This window comes from Schistocerca piceifrons, chromosome 2 (genome assembly GCF_021461385.2).
Source record: "Schistocerca piceifrons isolate TAMUIC-IGC-003096 chromosome 2, iqSchPice1.1, whole genome shotgun sequence".
NCBI lineage: Eukaryota > Metazoa > Arthropoda > Insecta > Orthoptera > Acrididae > Schistocerca > Schistocerca piceifrons.
Window position 1 is genome coordinate 303,191,118 of NC_060139.1, and position 18,074 is coordinate 303,209,191.

An 18,074-nucleotide genomic window follows, 5' to 3' on the forward strand; every position below is an offset into this window, starting at 1 on the left:
GACCACACCCTTGTTTACTGTCTCCAACTGTAATGCGTACTGATGCTTATACTTCAGCCTTGCGTCGCCGTATCGGTACCGTCGCCTAACGGCAAATCATGACACTAACACGACTAACAGCGCAAACCCTGCAGCACACTGTCTGAGCAGCATTCCTATAATGTTGAGTAAATAGTTTTTTGTCTACACTGGCTTTAAGTAGGGAAAGTTCCATTTTACAATACTGGCCATTAAAATTGCTACACCACGAAGATGACGTGATACAGACGCGAAATACAACCGACAGGAAGAAGAGGCTGTGATATGCAAATGATTAGCTTTTCAGAGCATTCACACAAGGTTGGCGCCGGTGGTGACACCTACAACGTGCTGACATGACGAACCTTTCCAACTGATTTCTCATATACAAACAGCAGTTGACCGGCGTTGCCTGGTGAAACGTTGTTGTGATGCCTCGTGTAAGGAGGAGAAATGCGTACCATCACGTTTCCGACTTTGATAAAGGTCGGATTGTAGCCTATCGCGACTGCGTTTTATCGTATCACGACACTGCTGCTCGCGTTGGTCGAGATCCAATGAATGTTAGCAGAATATGGAATCGGTGGGTTCAGGAGGGTAGTACGGAACGGCGTGCAGGATCCCAACGGCCTCGTATCACTAGCAGTCGAAATGACAGGCATCTTATCCGCAATGCTGTAACGAATCGTGAAGCCACGTCTCGATCCCTGAGTCAACAGATAGGAACGTTTGCAAGACAATAACCATCTGCACGAGCAGTTCGACGACGTTTGCAGCAGCATGGACTATCAGCTCGGAGACCATGGCTGCGGTTAATCTTGACGCTGCATCACAGGCAGGGGCGCCTGCGATGGTGTACTCAACGACGAACCTGGGAGCACGCATGGCAAAACGTTTTTTTCGGATGAATCCAGGTTTTGTTTACAGCATCATTATGGTCGCATCCGTGTTTGACGACATCGCGGTGAACGCACATTGGAAACGTGTATTCGTCATCGCCATACTAGTGTATCACTCGACGTGATGGTATGGGGTGCCATTGGTTACACGTCTCGGTCCCCTCTTGTTCGCATTGACGGCACTTTGAACAGTGGATGTTACATTTCAGATGTGTTACGACCCGTGGCTCTACCCTTCATTCGGCCCCTGTGAAACCCTACATTTCACCAGGATAATGCACGACCGCATGTTGCACGTCCTGTACGGGCCTTTCTGGATACAGAAAATGTTCGACTGCTGCCCTGGCCAGCCCATTCTCCAGATCTCTCACCAATTGAAAATGTCTGGTCAATGGTCGCCGAGCAACTGGCTCGTAATAATACGCCAGTCACTACTCTTGGCGAATTGTGATATCGTGTTGAAGCTGCATGGACAGCTGTACTTGTACACGCCATCCAAGCTCTGTTTGACTCAATTCCCAGGCGTATCAAGGCCGTTATTACGGCCAGAGGTGGCTGTTCTGGGTACTATTTCTCAGGATCTATGCACCGAAATTGCGTGAAAATGTAATTACATGTCAGTTCTAGTATAATATATTTGTCCAATGAATACCCGTTTATCATGTGCATTTCTTCTTGTTGTAACAATTTTAATGGCCAGTAGTGAAGTCATCCCGTATTACGATATTCACATAACAATTCTTCTTTCTTGGTTGTCTTTAACTCCTAAGCAAACATGCATCTCATCTAAAAGAACACTCAGAGTTGCATGTCGCAATGGTCTAACGACCTGAAAGATCCACTTATTCCTGGATTCTAAAGCAAAAATTGCAATGCAGGCTGGGAGGTGCACATTCTTTGCCTAAATCGACTGAAGTGGATGCTGATACGAGCAAGACCCGTATCCTTCCCTATCCTTCCCCAATCCGAGCTTTTGATGCGTCTCTAACAATCAAGCCGTTGATGGGTAGTAATCCCCAATCTTCGTTCCTTTCTTGTAACTCTTACATGATCGTATAGTCATCAAACGTTGCCCATCACGCTATTAGTTTGTGATGCACCTCAGTCCTGAAATAGTCGACAAATATCATGACAATTTTATCAAGAAAGCAACTAAAAGTCACAGCGTAAAAACAGCTGTACCAGAAGAATGTAAATAAATGAGTAGAGTAACTACACTTAGCTTCCACTGGAAATTTCCTTCATGTGATGTTAAGCACACATAAACACAACAACTAAGATTTAAGTTGGTGAACCGCTAGCAGTAATGGTTGTGGCACTAGATTCTTGTCTGTATCAGTGAGGACGGCGAGGAGACGTGGCCAGGGTGGCAGCAGTCAAAGAAAAGCCGTAAGCTCTTCCAGGAAAGCACAAGAGCTTTTACAAAAGTATGACAGCTTTGCTTGTGAGCGCAGGCGGTGGCATCTTGCCATAAAGTCAGCCCACGAGGGCGGCCCGGTCTTCAGCAGGACAATGGCCAGTGACCTGCATTCTGGAAACGTATTTTGCACCTCGGGTGTGCGACCGACAGATGGGCGCCGTGGTTTACTATTTGCTTTGGCACCAAGTTTAGCCGGGGGGAGGGCATAGATTTTGGCGGGGACACTTTCTCATTGGAGTAATACCACTGTGCCGTGTCTAGATGGGCTATCTGGCGCGGTGTCATAAGTACTCCATAGGTGCAATTTGCGCGTCCAGCTTGAAAAGTAGTGGGGACAATTTTTGGCGTCTCTACGTGGATTTGATGTTGAGGAGGGAGGAGAGGAGAGATTGTCGAGGTATTCGGTAGATGTCCACCGTAGAGAACAGTCTGGGCAGTTCGCCAGAGGTACGCTGTATGCTCAGCAAATTGTCGGAGAGCAGATACAGATTCTTGGTGTTTCCGGCACGCCAGCCCTGATTCTCTGCACAGATCGCGGCGTGGGTACGCTTGTCGCGGCCTTTGCAGTTGCGCACCTACAGTCAGTGTGCACACCACTCATTGGGCAGTTCAGCGGTGAGCAAATCGTCAGCTCAGGCCTATTAGCAATCTTTGACTGAGGAATTATTAATCACTGCAGCGAGTCCATCTGAGCTGCGGCCCTGTATTTCAAAGGATGCACATTGTATTGCCGTTCAGCTAGAGGTTTACAATCTCGGTCAGTGCCTCACATATAGCCAGAAAGCGTTGTTGCTATTATGTTAAGGGAGGCATCGCTCTAGCTCCACCCCCTCCCCATTTAATAACTTTTCCAACCATCAGCATCATCTGTCACCATGTATTTTGTTCCGTTTTTTTTTTTACACTAATTCTGCAAAAGCACTTTTTGGATTTGTAATGAACTAGGTCCGAAAAGAGCAATATTGTATTTCAGTGCCCTGTTCATCCTGACCATTTGAACTGTAATAAATTTTTGTGATCTTAGGTACATAATAAGGATACAAAACCTTACAAATGGACGATTAAAAGTTTCTGTGTGAGGACATTGCTGCAGCGTACATACAACGTAGTCCGAATCCGATGCGGATATGAAGGGTGGTCGTAAACTGTTTGAATAGCTTGTAAGCTTGTTACAGGTGAGGTTGTGCGGGAAATAATTATTAAGAAGAAAATTCGATATGTTGCTCCGTTTTCTAGTTAATTAGCATTAAAGTTAGACAATGAAGTCATTGCACACACGAATTCAAGGACTTGTACGCGTTAAAAGGCAGTAATGCACACACATCTGTGCGTCTGTGGGCTACCACTTGTTGAAATGCTCATTACCAGTTAAAACGTGCCTTTTTCGTAAGTGTTAAATTTAAGCTATGCGAACAAATGTTACGTTTGTGCGGTCTGAAGAAATCAAACGATGCACACATTTGGGACTCTGTCCGTGGCAGGTTGCTTGAATTTGCACACGCAACTTCCTGAGAGGCTAACTTAAAACCTAAATAACTCAGAAACGGCGCAAGCCTAACGAGGCTTTTCCTTAATAATTGTTTCTCATGACAGCTTCCCCTGCAACTGCATTACAAGCTTTTCATGCTGTTTCTGACCACGCTGTATAAGCACTGACATGTAAGCAAGGAATTAGTGTGCCATTCTTGTCTTTCCCACGTGCGTACGGTAAATGCAGAAACGTGAACTATGGCGACGTTATTATCAAATGCGTTGAAACAGTACCTGAGTGCTGTTATTCTTTTCTTGGCTGCTGAATGACGAACATAGGTGGACACTTACAGGAGAATGAAGAAGAACGTGTATGGACAACGTGTCTGTTGAAAACCGCCGGCCGCTGTGGCCGAGCGTTTCTAGGCGCTTCAGTCCGGACCGCGCTGCTGCTACGGTCGCGGGTTCGAATCCTGCCTCGGGCATGGATGTGTGTGATGTCCTTAGGTTAGTTAGGTTTAAGTAGTTATAAGTCTAGGGGACTGATAACCTCAGATGATAAGTCCCATAGTGCTCAGAGCCATTTGAACCATTTTTTTTGTCGGAAACTACATTTATGGAAAACAGCGACAGGGGGTGCTCCTGCTTCATGACAATTCACGTCCCCATATCTCAAAAGCTGTAACACAGAAGTTACGCCAACTCAACTGGGGGACACTCGATCACCCGCTCTAATGTAGTCCTGGCCTCTCGCCATGCGATTACCACGCCTTGAAGGGTCGACGATTCCTATCGGATGAGGATGTCGAGCAGGCAGTTACGGACTTCTGCACGCAGCAGAACGCTATGTTTTACCAAATGGGTATCTTCATCCTGGTGCGTCAGTGGGATGACTGTTTCAATGATCACGGCGATTTTGCCTGATTGGCACACCGATTCCGGACTGTACGGCCTACGAACGGAAAGGTTTTGATCGCACCTTATATAAATACACTGCTCGCCGTTACAATTGCAGCATTATGAAGACGACATGAAACAAACGTCATACCGGTACGACATGCTTGGATATGCAAACGATTAGCATTTCAGCACACTCGTACATGCTATACGCAAGGAAAGATTACGCAGCGGGTTTCTCGTTCATTAACTTTAACTGTGTGGAGTCGCTCGAAGCACCGTGGTTACGCGTCATTGGCTATCCGTATCGTAACAGGAGATGAAACGTGGTGCTACCAGTACCAACTGGAGAGCAAGCGAAAAACATCATCGTCCCATAGTCCCAAAAAATGTCGGCTGACGAAATGCAAGATTAAGACGTTATTGATCGTCTTTTTCGACAACGAAGGCTTGACTCGCCTTAAATTTCCAATCGAGAGAGGCGGGGAAGACGGACAGGATGCCACTGGGTGTCGATTGGTCTCCGGATTGTATCGGTAGCACCAAGTCTTATCTATTGTGACGTTGCGGATATCCAAGAATGCGTGACCACGGTACCTCGAGCAATTTTACAAGATGCGTTTCCTGGCACTTTCCAGAAGATCTAAAAGCGAATTCTGGAGTGTGTTGTAGCTTTGAAGGCCAGTAAAGCTATTTTGTTCTTAACTCTTGTCTCCTAATCTTTTTGAGGCCACTCATCAAACTTTTCAGACGCACCTTCTACTTCCGTGGTATTGCTCGTAGCATTGGTCAGGATCTCATCAAAGTCACGTGAACATGGAATCGATTGGTTCAGAAATGCAGTTCTCAGTTCCACGAAGGATCTCAATGGCCCAAAACGTCTAATCCCGAAGAGGACAAATTCATTGCTGGCTCGGCGATATAGTTAGGTCAGGAAACGGACTTGTTTGCAATAAGACAGGATAACGAAGGACCACGTGTTATCCATTCACTCCTGACGTATCTCGATACAGAATGTGTGCAACTGTCGCACAGGCCTGGTCTCTCGCCCATGGCAAACATTTGATCCAGAGACTAGCACGCCACTATTCGCTAGCCACTGCTTGGTCGTTGCGTAGAAGGAGTATGAATTCGTGGTGTTGCTATTTCGATGGCGAGGAGTGTAAATTCGAAAATTAATATTAACTTATTCATAGTGGACATGTAGAATTAAACGATATATAATATAATAAAACGTCCGACCCCGGAGACTCATTACGCTTTAACCGTATTGGGTAGTAGCCCCATCAAAGCATTGGACAATTTAAGTAACAAGCATACCCTTATAAAGCGATCTTAAGGATAACAGTTCAGACGAAGGTCTCGAAAGACTGAATAATTTCATGGGTAAGAAGGGTTTACCAAGGCCGCTGTATACCTGATCGGCAACAACGCGCCGTCTCAGCAGTGTCCTCTGTGAGCGGAGCGGCGAATTCCCACAGCGCCACAGGACCGGCCGCCGTCTGTCTCGGCGAACAATGTGTGCAGAAGTGGGAGGGAGGGGACCGCCAGAGACGCCGTTACCAGGCAACGTCGACGACCTCCTCCAACAGCTCCGGCGTCATCCTCACCAGGAAGCGCAGCCGCCTTTTGTTGCACCACATTTTTTTGTGCTTCCATCTGATCTAAATGCAGTGCGAGTCGCCATTACAAATTCGACACGCTCTCTCTGCACTCCATGCCCCAACTGAACGACGCCTCGCGCAGATGTTTTGCGCCGGATTTACATACACTCCCCATCTGCAGCCGATCCGTGTTTTTGTACCGCTTGGTGGTGGCATGGATGTTTATATTCATTTATTAATTTAATCTGACTTGCATAGGGCCAGCAGGCCCTCTCTTGCATTGGCCCAGGATTTCAGAAATTCAGTACCTAATTTACAGCATAGTTTCCTAAGAAATAGCAATTAGCAATTTCAGTACGACAAATTTTATATAATGATTTGAGTGTCTGAAGTGACAATGTGAGTAAATACACTACTGGGCATTAGAATTGCTACCCCAAGAAGAAATGGAGATGATAATATTCATTGGACAAATATATTATGCATGAACTGACATGTGATTACATTTTCACGCAGTTTGGGCGCACAGATCCTGAGAAATCAGTACCCAGAACAACCACCTCTTGCCGTAATAAAGGCCTTGATACGCCTGGGCATTGAGTCAAACAGAGCTTGGATGGCGTGTACAGGTACAGCAGCCCATGCAGCTTCAACGCGATACCACAGTTCATCAAGAGTAGTGACTGGCGTATTGTGACGAGCCAGTTGCTCGGCTACCATTGACCAGACATTTTCAATTGGTGAGAGATCTGGAGGATGTGCTGGCCAGGGCAGCAGTCAAACATTTTCTGTATCCAGAAAGGCCCGTACAGGACGTGCAACATGCGGTCGTGCATTATCCTGCTGAAATGTAGGACTTCGCAGGGATCGAATGAAGGGTAGAGCCACGGGTCGTAACACATCTGAAATGTAACGTCCACTGTTCTAAGTGCCGCCAATGCGAACAAGAGGTGACCGAGACGTGTAACCAATGGCACCCCATACCATCACGCCAGGTGATAAGCCAGTATGGCGATGACGAATACGCGCTTCCAATGTGCGTTCACCGCGAATTCGCCAAACACGGATGCGACCATCATGATGCTGTAAACAGAACCTGGATTCATCCGAAAAAATGACGTTTTGCCATTCGTGCACCCAGGTTCGTCGTTGAGTACACCATCGCAGGCGTTCCTGTCTGTGATGCAGCGTCAAGGGTCACCGCAACCATGGTCTCCGAGCTGATAGTCCATTCTGCTGCAAACGTCGTCGAACTGTTCGTGCAGATTATTGTTGTCTTGCAAACGTCCCCATCTGTTGACTCAGGGATCGAGAAGTGGCTGCACGATCCGTTACAGCCATGCGGATAAGATGCCTGTCATTTCGACTGCTAGTGATACGAGGACGTTGGGATCCAGCATGGCCTTCCGTATTACCCTCCTGAACCCGCCGATACCATTTTCTGCTAACAGTCATTGGATCTCGACCAACGCGAGCAGCAATGTCGCGATACGATAAACCGCAATCGCGATAGGCTACAATCCGACCTTTATCAAAGACGTAAAAAGTGATGGTACGCATTTCTCCTCCTTACACGAGGCATTACAACAACGTTTCACCAGGCAACGCCGGTCAACTGCTGTTTGTGTGTGAGAAATTGGTTGGAAACTTTCCTCATGTCAGCACGTTGTAGGTGTCGCCAGAGGCGCCGACATTGTGTGGATGCTCTGAAAAGCTAATCATTTGCATATCACAACATCTTCTTCCTGTCGGTTAAATTTCGCGCCTTCAGCACGTCATCTTCGTGGTGTAGCAATTTTAATGGCCAGTAGCGTAGTACTGACTATGAACTAGTAAAGTTAATCCTGGCAGTAGCTGTACTACTGCAACTGCTGCCACTACTAATGATAATAGTAATAATAATAAGATGAAGGACAAGAAGAGTAAGAAGAATGACAATAGTAGTGACAATAATAACAAAAATGATAGTGGCATGTATAAAAAGAATTTATCGGTGTACAGGATAAATGTTTTCTGATCTAGTGGATTATAGGAGAAAGGAAATTTAAGGAGACTGTACCAGCTAAGAATATCGTGAAAACAGGAGATCTGGTTGGAAAGAAGGATGTACAAGTGTAACGAGTGCTTTTTCCAAAGTCGGGTTCTTGCTATGAGAAGGACTTCGAGAAAGTGGCTGAACGATGGAGTGGGACGGAAAGGATTTTGCTCTTATGACAACGGGTGTTTCTGCCATAAGAGCGTTAAGGATGAGCCTGTGTGTCTATAACTAAAAATTCTGAGACCCTGAATTCGATCCCTGTATATCCTATGTCTCCCACTGGGATCTGCTGTGGCATCTACCAGCGCTTCATGTACACAGAATACGGAAGTTCTCCGTGGTTCCTGTTCCTCGTTGAATTTTAGCTCCCCTTTCCACTCCCCTCCACTCCTTATCCAGATCAGTTGACTATTAAGTCGGAAGATATCAAGGAGTATACCAACACCGACACAATCGTGCCAAGTGAAATACCTGTTGATTTTTCCGAACATTTCATTCTTATTTTAGAAAATGTCATAAAAAGATTTCGTACAGATGTTATACACAACATTCATCTTAGTATAGAGGCACAACGGCCGTAATTTCAAAAGTGGCTCTGAGCACTATGGAACTTAACATCTTAGGTCATCAGTCCCCTAGAACTTAGAACTACTTAAACCTAACTAACCTAAGGACAACACACACATCCATGCCCGAGGCAGGATTCGAACCTGCGACCGGCCATAATTTTATTATTCGTTATCTACGGTAATGTCTATCCTAGTTTTGTGCAAACTCGTTTTCCCGTGGCTGAATATTTGACAGCTACTCTGCAGAAACTGGTATTGTGCTCTCGTGCTTAACGTTACTGGGTAAAACTGTGTAGGTCCTCTGTTGTTCTGCTGCATAGAACATCAGATTTTCTTGAGAATGGTAACAGAGGTCACTAAATGCTGAGAGGACAAGTGAGAAGCTTCTTGAACATTTCTGAATAAACAATCAGCTTTGTCAAGGTGAAAAGCTTCATATAAATCAGTAAAGCGAATGACATTATCACCCAATTTATCTGTTTACCTCGGCCTAGCTCATCATCTAGGTCGGTAAATTGGCATTATTTCACTATGGAAGAAAAGTAATAGCTGTGTGCAGAGTGTGTGACTTTGGCATGGCTCTAACTCCTGCGCAATCTGGACACCCGCGCATCGGTACCGATGGGAAGGATAGGTAGCGTTCCACACGTGTACGTAGTGGTGCATCCGCATTGTTTTCATACTAACCCAGAACCCCAAAAGATGATGAGTGTGACACTCGTCGGAACGACGTAGTATTTCAGCGCTGCCACCCGACATGATTTCATGAACAGTAAATAGTGGTGACACCTTTCCCTTTTTTTTAAAAAAGGGGGGAGAGGGAGAGAGAGAGAGAGAGAGAGAGAGAGAGAGAGAGCAATCGGTATCGACATGCCAGTCAGAACGGTTCAACTCCATCCTAGTCTTTCTTGTTCTAATGAAAGCTTCTCCTCCCTGTCCAATGATCGCGAATCGATGGGACGTTAAACTATTACGTTTCTTCTTATAGAACTATTTTGATCTGCACTCTTGATCAATTTAGTCAGTAAATAAAGACTTCGTACACACGTTGTTCTATACATATAAAAAACTATACATTGCTTGAAACAGGCAGTACTGAAAGCGAGTTAAAAATAAAACAGTGGACCCACACCTTCACAAAGCATTCAGTCGTTCATTAGACTACAAACATCGTCAAATAACTGTCAGAGGATTCTTTTTTGCTTTTACAAGCACAAAAATAAGATGTCCAGAAATAATTTGCTCATGATTGCGACACATTTTTTTTTTTTTTTTTTCAGTAGTCCAGAATGTTGAAATGTGTGTGAATTCCTAAGGGACCAAACTGCTGCTGTCATCGGTCCCTAGACTTACACACTACTTAAACTAACTTATGCTAAGAAAAACAAACACACCCATGCCCGAGGGTGGACTCGAACCTCCGGCGGGGGGGCCGCGCAATCCTTGACATGGCGCCTCAAACCGCGCGGCCACTCCGCGCGGCTTTTCTCAGTACTATATGGTTTCACGAAGGATACAGAAATCAATTAAGATACATCAAAACAACGGTAGACTGCCACTCCCTGTTTCAGCATTACTGTTATATGTATTACCCTATAAAAGACGACTCGTTTGAAGCTTCTATGTAGTGTGAAATGCATCGAATTTTACAACTGGAGCTGAAATACAAGCTGCTAACTTTTTATAATTTAAGACTGCTATGGTGTTTATTTTTGCTCATATACAATGTTACACCTCCTTAACTTATAAAAAGACTACGAAAAATTTTATCTACAACAATTAATTCTCTTACTTTACTTCTCCACAGATTAGAGAATAGTTCATTTCTACACGGAATTACAGACTGGGGAACTTGAGAACATTTATTAGTCATCTTTCATACTTTTCTGGACAAACTGCGAATTGATTTTAAAAACCCACTTGGTTACCCAGACATGCAAGTAATATGCGCTGAAAACATAAACTACAGAATGGAAATTCTTCAGAACCATGAATCAGAAGACTAAGGAAACAAAAAGAGATCAAATAGGAAAAAAAAACTGATATCAATCTTACAACGAAACAACGGTAGGCCCATTACAGACACAAGGTGCCGGCCGCTGTGACCGAGCAGTTCTACGCGCATCAGTCTGGAACCGCGCTGATGCTACGGTCGCAGGTTAGAATCCTGCCTCGGGCATGGATGTGTGTGATGTCCTTAGGTTAGTTAGGTTTAAGTAGTTCTAAGTCTAGGGGACTGATGACCTCAGACGTTAAGATCCATAGTGCCTGGAGCCATTTGAACAGACACGAGGAGACTTCGTAATTTACCCATGTAAAACTGCACAACAAGATTGGCGCGGTGCCAGAAGAGGGACAGGTTCTGTGTTTCCTGTAGAACCAATTTTGCAGTGTTACCGTTAACATGTGCATCTCGTAGTGTGCGAATGAAATGGCGCGGCGATGCGAAACTTACGCCGGAGTTGAAGAACATGGTGTAGTACAATTCTTGTGAGAAAAACGTCTAAATTGCACACAAATTCAGCTTGAAATTCTGGCGCTGCATGCACCAAATGCAACGTCGCGTCCCGCTGTAGAGGAATGGTGCCAGCAATCTGACCACGGCCGCACAGACGTGACTGATGCCGAGCGGGAAGGAAGGCCAACGATATCGACCACAGAGGACAATGTCAAGGCAATCTAGGAACTGATTCGCAACAAACTGCAGATTTTTCGACGATGAAGACATTCACACAGTGGCTCTCGAAGGCTGTATGAAGAGGGAGCAGATATCTGTCGTCGAGGAACGGAACGATTTGTAGATTGATCCGACTTTTGATCACAGAGACTTGGTGACTGTGTTGAAAAACAGTGTCATGTATCTGTTTCGCTTCGAGATGTACTGCAGCATGTAGTAAAAGTTACTTGGCCTGCCATAATAATGTGTAACTTACTTTTTGAAGTCTTCTCGTATTATTGGAAACAGCAGACTGCAGTGGCATCATCACTTGATGAGAACAGGTAAATGCAGAGCAGCAACAAAGCACTTTCGGCACTGGCAAGCGACCAACAGCAGTCCAAGGGAGCGGTAGCCAGACACAGTGAAAACAGTGGTGGAGAAAATGAGTTGAAACTAGGAAGATGTCACGGATCAGAAACTGTACTATGACAGGAAGAAACATCGATAGCTCGTGCATCACACCCGCGAAGCTGATGTGGGGAAACGATGTTAATTCAAGTAATAGCGACGACAGTGGAAAATCGTTTAACAGTTTATCTCCCTCGCATATGAAAACAGGTATGACCCTCCTTTACGAAATATTGGAACGATTGTAAGAATCATGCACTACAGGCTACCAATTGGTTTCCCTTGACAGCAAGGATGAGACAGTATGTCCTACGTTAATTAATAGGTGGCATGCTGGGAAACACAACTGATTAATTATTAATTAAAAATGAAAAAATCAAAAATGAAAAACATTCGACAGATACGTATGATCTGGTATAATCCATCATTGTTCCAGTTATTGGGACAGAAAAATAGTTATTCCTTCTACGACCTTGGAATTGAAGTATTATATCAGTATATAGAATACAAAATTTTGTAAGGATGAATTTTTGGCAGGAATGAGAGAGGCTGCATGGAAGCAAACAATTCCAATTTGTCTCATACTACACCGGTCCCTGAGCCTACACATTACTTAATTTAACTTAAACTAACTTACGCTAAGGACAACGCACACACCCATGCCCGAGGGAGGACTGGAGCCTCCTACGGGGGCAGCCGCTCGAACCGTGACAAGGCGCCATAGACCGCTCGGCTACACCGCGCGGCGGAAATATGAATAAAGCTCGTAAAAGTATTATGGGAAATCCGTTACTTGCTAGCGATGGAATTGTGGTGATCGAACAACTAATTGTTTATTTCTGTCCCGTCTTTCTTCACTATATCCATATTCAGCTCATATCTTTGTTTTCAATTTTAATTGCCTCGCGCTTGTTAAGCTCATGTGTTGTTTCTTAAATTTTGCACATTTTTGTTTCTCCACTTCTTCTCTCGTTATAGACCTGCTAAGGACCACGTATAAGTCATTAAGTTATCTTTACGATTTCTCCTATTACTCCTTCATCTACTCACTTTTTTCGTTCTTTTTTTCTGCTACACACCATTACTTATTTCTGTTCAATAATTTAATTCAATGACATTTCCTACCGGTAGTCCTTTTGCTCGAAATATTGGAATGACTGTAAAAATCACATCTACAACGGGAACCTACATATTCAGATGTGGATATCTTTTCGTAGTCTTAGCTTCACTTTGGTACAGAACCAGGTGTCTGGCGGGAGTGATAGGAAACGCGAGAGAGGTTTACACATCTGTCCACGGTTACTAGCAGGAAATGCTAAACCTGAGAAGAATATCTAACAACAGTGTATCATGTCCCTCGCATATGAAAACGTGCTGAATCCTCCCCTCCGCTATCTTTCGTCTGTATATTTTGTCGCCTCAAGGAAAAGGAACAACTTCTTGAAATAAGAAAATCTTTGTTACCAACTTTTTTTCTATTTATTGACAACGACGCGTTTCGCCCTCGTGGGGCATCTTCAGATTTACGTGACAAGTAACGTGATGAGCCAACTTCAATCCTTTAACGCCGTGTACCATATGTTGGCTGACGACATTACTTCATATGTTAACCTGAAGGTGCTTCACAAGGGCGAAGCGCCTCATTGCCAATAAATAGATAAAACAATTGGCAACCAAGACTGTCTTATACCACGAAATTCATAACCCGTCGCTATCAGGCGCCCAGTTTTACTTGAAAAGAAGTAACCAAAATGTTACTATATGTCTTATACCACGAAATTCATAACCCGTTGCTATCAGGCGCCCAGTTTTACTTGACAAAGAAGTAGCCAAAATGTTACTATAAACAGAGTGCAGTTGGCTAACTTTCATCGATAGGGGTTGCTTATTTTTCTCAATTTATTGCCACTGAAATTGTGGAGACCATGTTGGTACAGTCAGGAATATGTCACAGTGTCGACAGGCGAACGAACCTCACCCTTTTCAGTTTTGACACCATTCCACCATTTGATCGCAGAGTCACAAAGAAGAGTGTCTGCAGAAGAAGGGCGATCAGAATTAGAACGACCGCCACCCCCTTTGCACTGTCTTCTCAGGGCGAACTGAATGCAGATTAAGTCAGACTTTGCTGTGCGCTCTTAATTGGTACCGTCCACAAAATAAGACCGTAAGTGTGCAAATAATGGTGTTATTACGCAGAAGAATCAACCTCTGTGTTAACTGCACGTGTGTAGAGAGATAGGGAAAGTTTGATGCAGAAAGTCATTTTGATACAATCTGCAGTGACACATACTGACATCCGCCTTACTTCAGACACTAGCTACAGCTACAATGATTTGTACTTTAAATAAAATACTGACTACTTTTGAAAGTGGCTAGTAACTGTGATCCGTTTTCTGAATTCTATTCTTCCGCCGAATGCGAATTAATTTCTCCGTGCATCGGAACGTCTCAGTTCAAGAAAGAGAGAGAGTGAGGTTGTGAAGGAGCTGGATGCGGCGGAAGGGAGGAGGGCTAGTAATGGAAAGGGGGGGGGGGAATCGAGAAGGTTGGTGGAAGGGGAAGAGGGAGGGATCCATAAGTAGGGGTATCACTTGAGTGACGGGCGCTAACTGATACCTCCCAGGAATGTCCGCTAGTGTTTATCATTTACTGTGAGTTGAACGGTCTTGAAACGTAGGTGTATCCTTCGTAAAAAATCTTTACCCTAAGGTTGGCAACAACTCTAGACTGAGTATTTTTAGCGTAGAGGTCACAGTGTAATTTGTTGTCAATGGGAGTAGGGTTAGAGCTACGATCTTGAAAAGAAAAGTAGAATAAAGAATGTGTGTGCTTGTGTAACACAGTGAAAAACAAAAGGAGAGAAGGAGGAGAAGGGGTAGAAGGGGGGAAGAAGAAGAATAACTAAAACTAGAACTCCCTTCAGGTTTTGTTTTTTTCTCTTTTTTGGTCATGTCAGGGACTATTTTAAGCTTGTAAAGTATCGGCACGAAGAATAAGCAACTGGAAGTACTCCATGAAGTGGGAGACAAAATTTCTGTATCAAGAACCAGCAGGAAAAGCAGATAAAAAGTGCATTGGTTTGGAATGAATAAATAACATACTAACATAAAAACTTTGCCACGATTATGGAAAACGATTAGAGTACCAACAATTTGGATGAACAACCCATGAGAAGTTTATGTTGCCTGAAGTGATCTGTATTTCTTGTTATAGACTCTTGGTGATTTATACTCCAGTACCTGGGTTGTTAGATCAGTGATGTAGGAACGCAGACATCTGGCCATCAGCTTCGACATGGCAATAATGCAAGATGACTGCATTTCAAATAATTAAAGGGGAAATGCCCCCACCGACAGCTAGGTTATTACAGATGGAACACAAGCTAAAATTGGACTAGGATGCTAGTGCAAAACAGCGGTGTTCTTTTTGAAGAAGTCATTCCGGATTTGCCTCATACAGTTTAAGGAAACCACGGTAAACCTAAATCTGGATGGATGGACGCAGATTCGATACCCGTTTCTCTGGGATGCGAGTCCAGGACTTTAAGCATTGTGTCATTTTTCTCTGGAAAGTAACGAAATGTGAATATACCAGTACATCACAGAAACTTTGCTGAAAGGCCATTTGTGGATACGCAGATGTGTATGTTTACAATACGCGAGAATGCGCTATTAATCACGCTAGGAGCAACTGTCTAGGAAAAATCTGAATGAATGTAGCAGATATGCTGGATTGGTCACAGGCTGATGAGCCAGTCACCGCGCAACACCTTTGTTAATTCGAAGAAGAGAAGAAATTAAGATTGCACCATATTTCAATCACACTGAGTTACCATGGAAGGTGTCAACTGAGACCTAGCCGTGGATGCTTCCTTGGTCAGATCTTCCCGGACGCGGGAAGTCACTAGGATTAACACCGTGGTCTAACGGCAGCGACGCTAACCATTTCTTATTCTCATTTTGTTCGTTGTCGTCATTTGGTCTGGACGGACGTCACGTGACACCCCTTCAACTCGTTGCTGAATACTTCACTCAGGTTTTTTTCCCTCCTTTTTCTGCAAAGAACACCCCCAGCCCTCTGACCGCACGCACTGAACTACCGTTCCGGCACCATTACACCGCGAGCTGCAGCTGAATTAGATAAAACGCTGTTTCATAGTCGTCATCGAGGAAGATGCGCTCATACAATAATGTTACTGGCGATATTCTAGTAAAGGTTTATTTTAACAGTTCAACTTTCGGTCAAGCACTACTCGATGGCATATATAATCATTTTGCAGTATCAATGAATACAATTTTCTTTAGGGAATTAACAACAACATTCCGATACTGAAAATATAATATGATAAGGTAAAACGACGGTTACGATAAATATTTAGTTAGAATGATTCAGTCAGTAACAAATAATCACAATTAATAGAGTACATCTACATACAATGCATTTCAGACCACCACACGTTGGTTTGGAGTGATAAAATGAAGTATGAATGATGGGAAAATCAGAAACTTTCAACGCAGATTTACTGCTGGTTGTTCTTTCCGCATGCCTTTCGCACTTGGAACAGGAAAGAGACTAAATCACAGTGTTTTTAAAACACTGAAAGGTGATTTGATAACTAAAGATGTAGTAAGGCTGCTTTTTTCGTAAGAAAAGAGAGCCTCTAGTGAGTGTTTTTCTATTGCTATCAGTTTCTCTTTCTTTAAATCACTCTTTTCTCACCCCCCCCCCCCCCCGCCCTCTCACGCACTCTCTCTCTCTCTCTCTCTCTCTCTCTCTCTCTCTCTCTCACACACACACACACACACACACACACACAAAACAAACCATCACAGATATAAACAAACGTATAAGCACATTTATGCACCTTAATACTCGAAGGCAAGGTACAGCAGATGGAAATTTAGGAAGAGGGAAGTGCTGAAGGCAGCAAAGAGGAGAGGAGTTTGATGTGAAGAGAGATTGCCAGAAGATAAAACATTAAGAAGTTTGGTCTCATCCGCTGTTGCAAATTACACGTGAAATTGTTTTGCAGACTTAAACAGTGACTGACCGGGAGATACAGTGCTGTGTTTGAGACTACTCGTATTCAAATGGAGCAGTGTTCAAATACCTGTGGAGATGCTGAAATATAGCTTTTCGAGGTTTCCCTAACTTAGTTCAAGTGAATACCCGGAAGCACGATATATTCCCTGCCACTTGAGGTTGGTATCCACGACACCTATCAAGCTCTCTATCTCGTACTCTTTCTTTTTATATTTACGTCTTTGACAATCGGCACTGGCCAATTTGCGTACACTATTTTTTATGGTTTATTTGGTTTATTAGGCTGTAGTAGAAGTTAAGGAACGGAAATCACAGCAATTAGAAGATAGTCTCTCAGAGACAACAAACTCGTCGATACGCTTCATATAAAGTATTCTCCAGAAGCAAACTGGCATACTGCTCACTGTTTCAGATATTGTGCTGAACACACTTTGACACGGGTCGGCTGAAACTTTGGAAGGGTATAACACCACGACGCGGACTGTAAACACGCAATGAGTTTACGAGGATGCACAAGTTTCACAATTTCGACGGACGCTGGGATCACGAGCAAAGTGACCCCACGACGAGGAGCCGGCACGCGTCGCGACGTACCTTGTGAGTAGGGTCACATGTCCCGCGACGCCGGAGGGGCGTCGAACGGTGGCGGAGCAGCGCGCGCCAGGCGAGAGGTCGGTCGTGGAGACGCCACTCGGCGGTTGCCGTGGAGAGGGACGCGCAGCGACTGGACGCGACGCTGGCTCCCACAGTGGGAAAGGGCGGCCGGCGCGCGCGCGCTCTGGCGGCCGGCGGGCGAAGCTGCAGCGCGTGCCTGGGTGTCGGCGGCCGTATGCCAACAGCCCGCGGCGGCGCGCCGCCGGCCGTGTCAAAGCCCTCCGCCGGCGCGGCGAGTCTCATCTCTCCTGATACCTACTTCTTTTTTACTGTTTCCTTTCGCTGCGGACGTGCAGAAGGTAGTTAATGCCCACGGTAGTTCACTCTTTCCTAGAGTTGTAGAACTGCTGTAGGCTACCGTAGCCATTATAAGTAAGCGCAGAGTACGGTAG

General features: G+C 44.6%; 1 protein-coding gene across 1 annotated transcript in view; it reads right to left on the reverse strand.

The window, feature by feature from the left end:
• Positions 1–17,738, reverse strand: part of LOC124775340 — a 531,162-nt gene extending 513,424 nt beyond the window's left edge. The window contains exon 1 of the mRNA XM_047250172.1: positions 17,623–17,738. The gene's annotated coding sequence lies outside the window, so the exon portion shown is untranslated. The remainder of the gene's footprint in view (positions 1–17,622) is intronic.
• Positions 17,739–18,074: the final 336 nt, after the last annotated feature.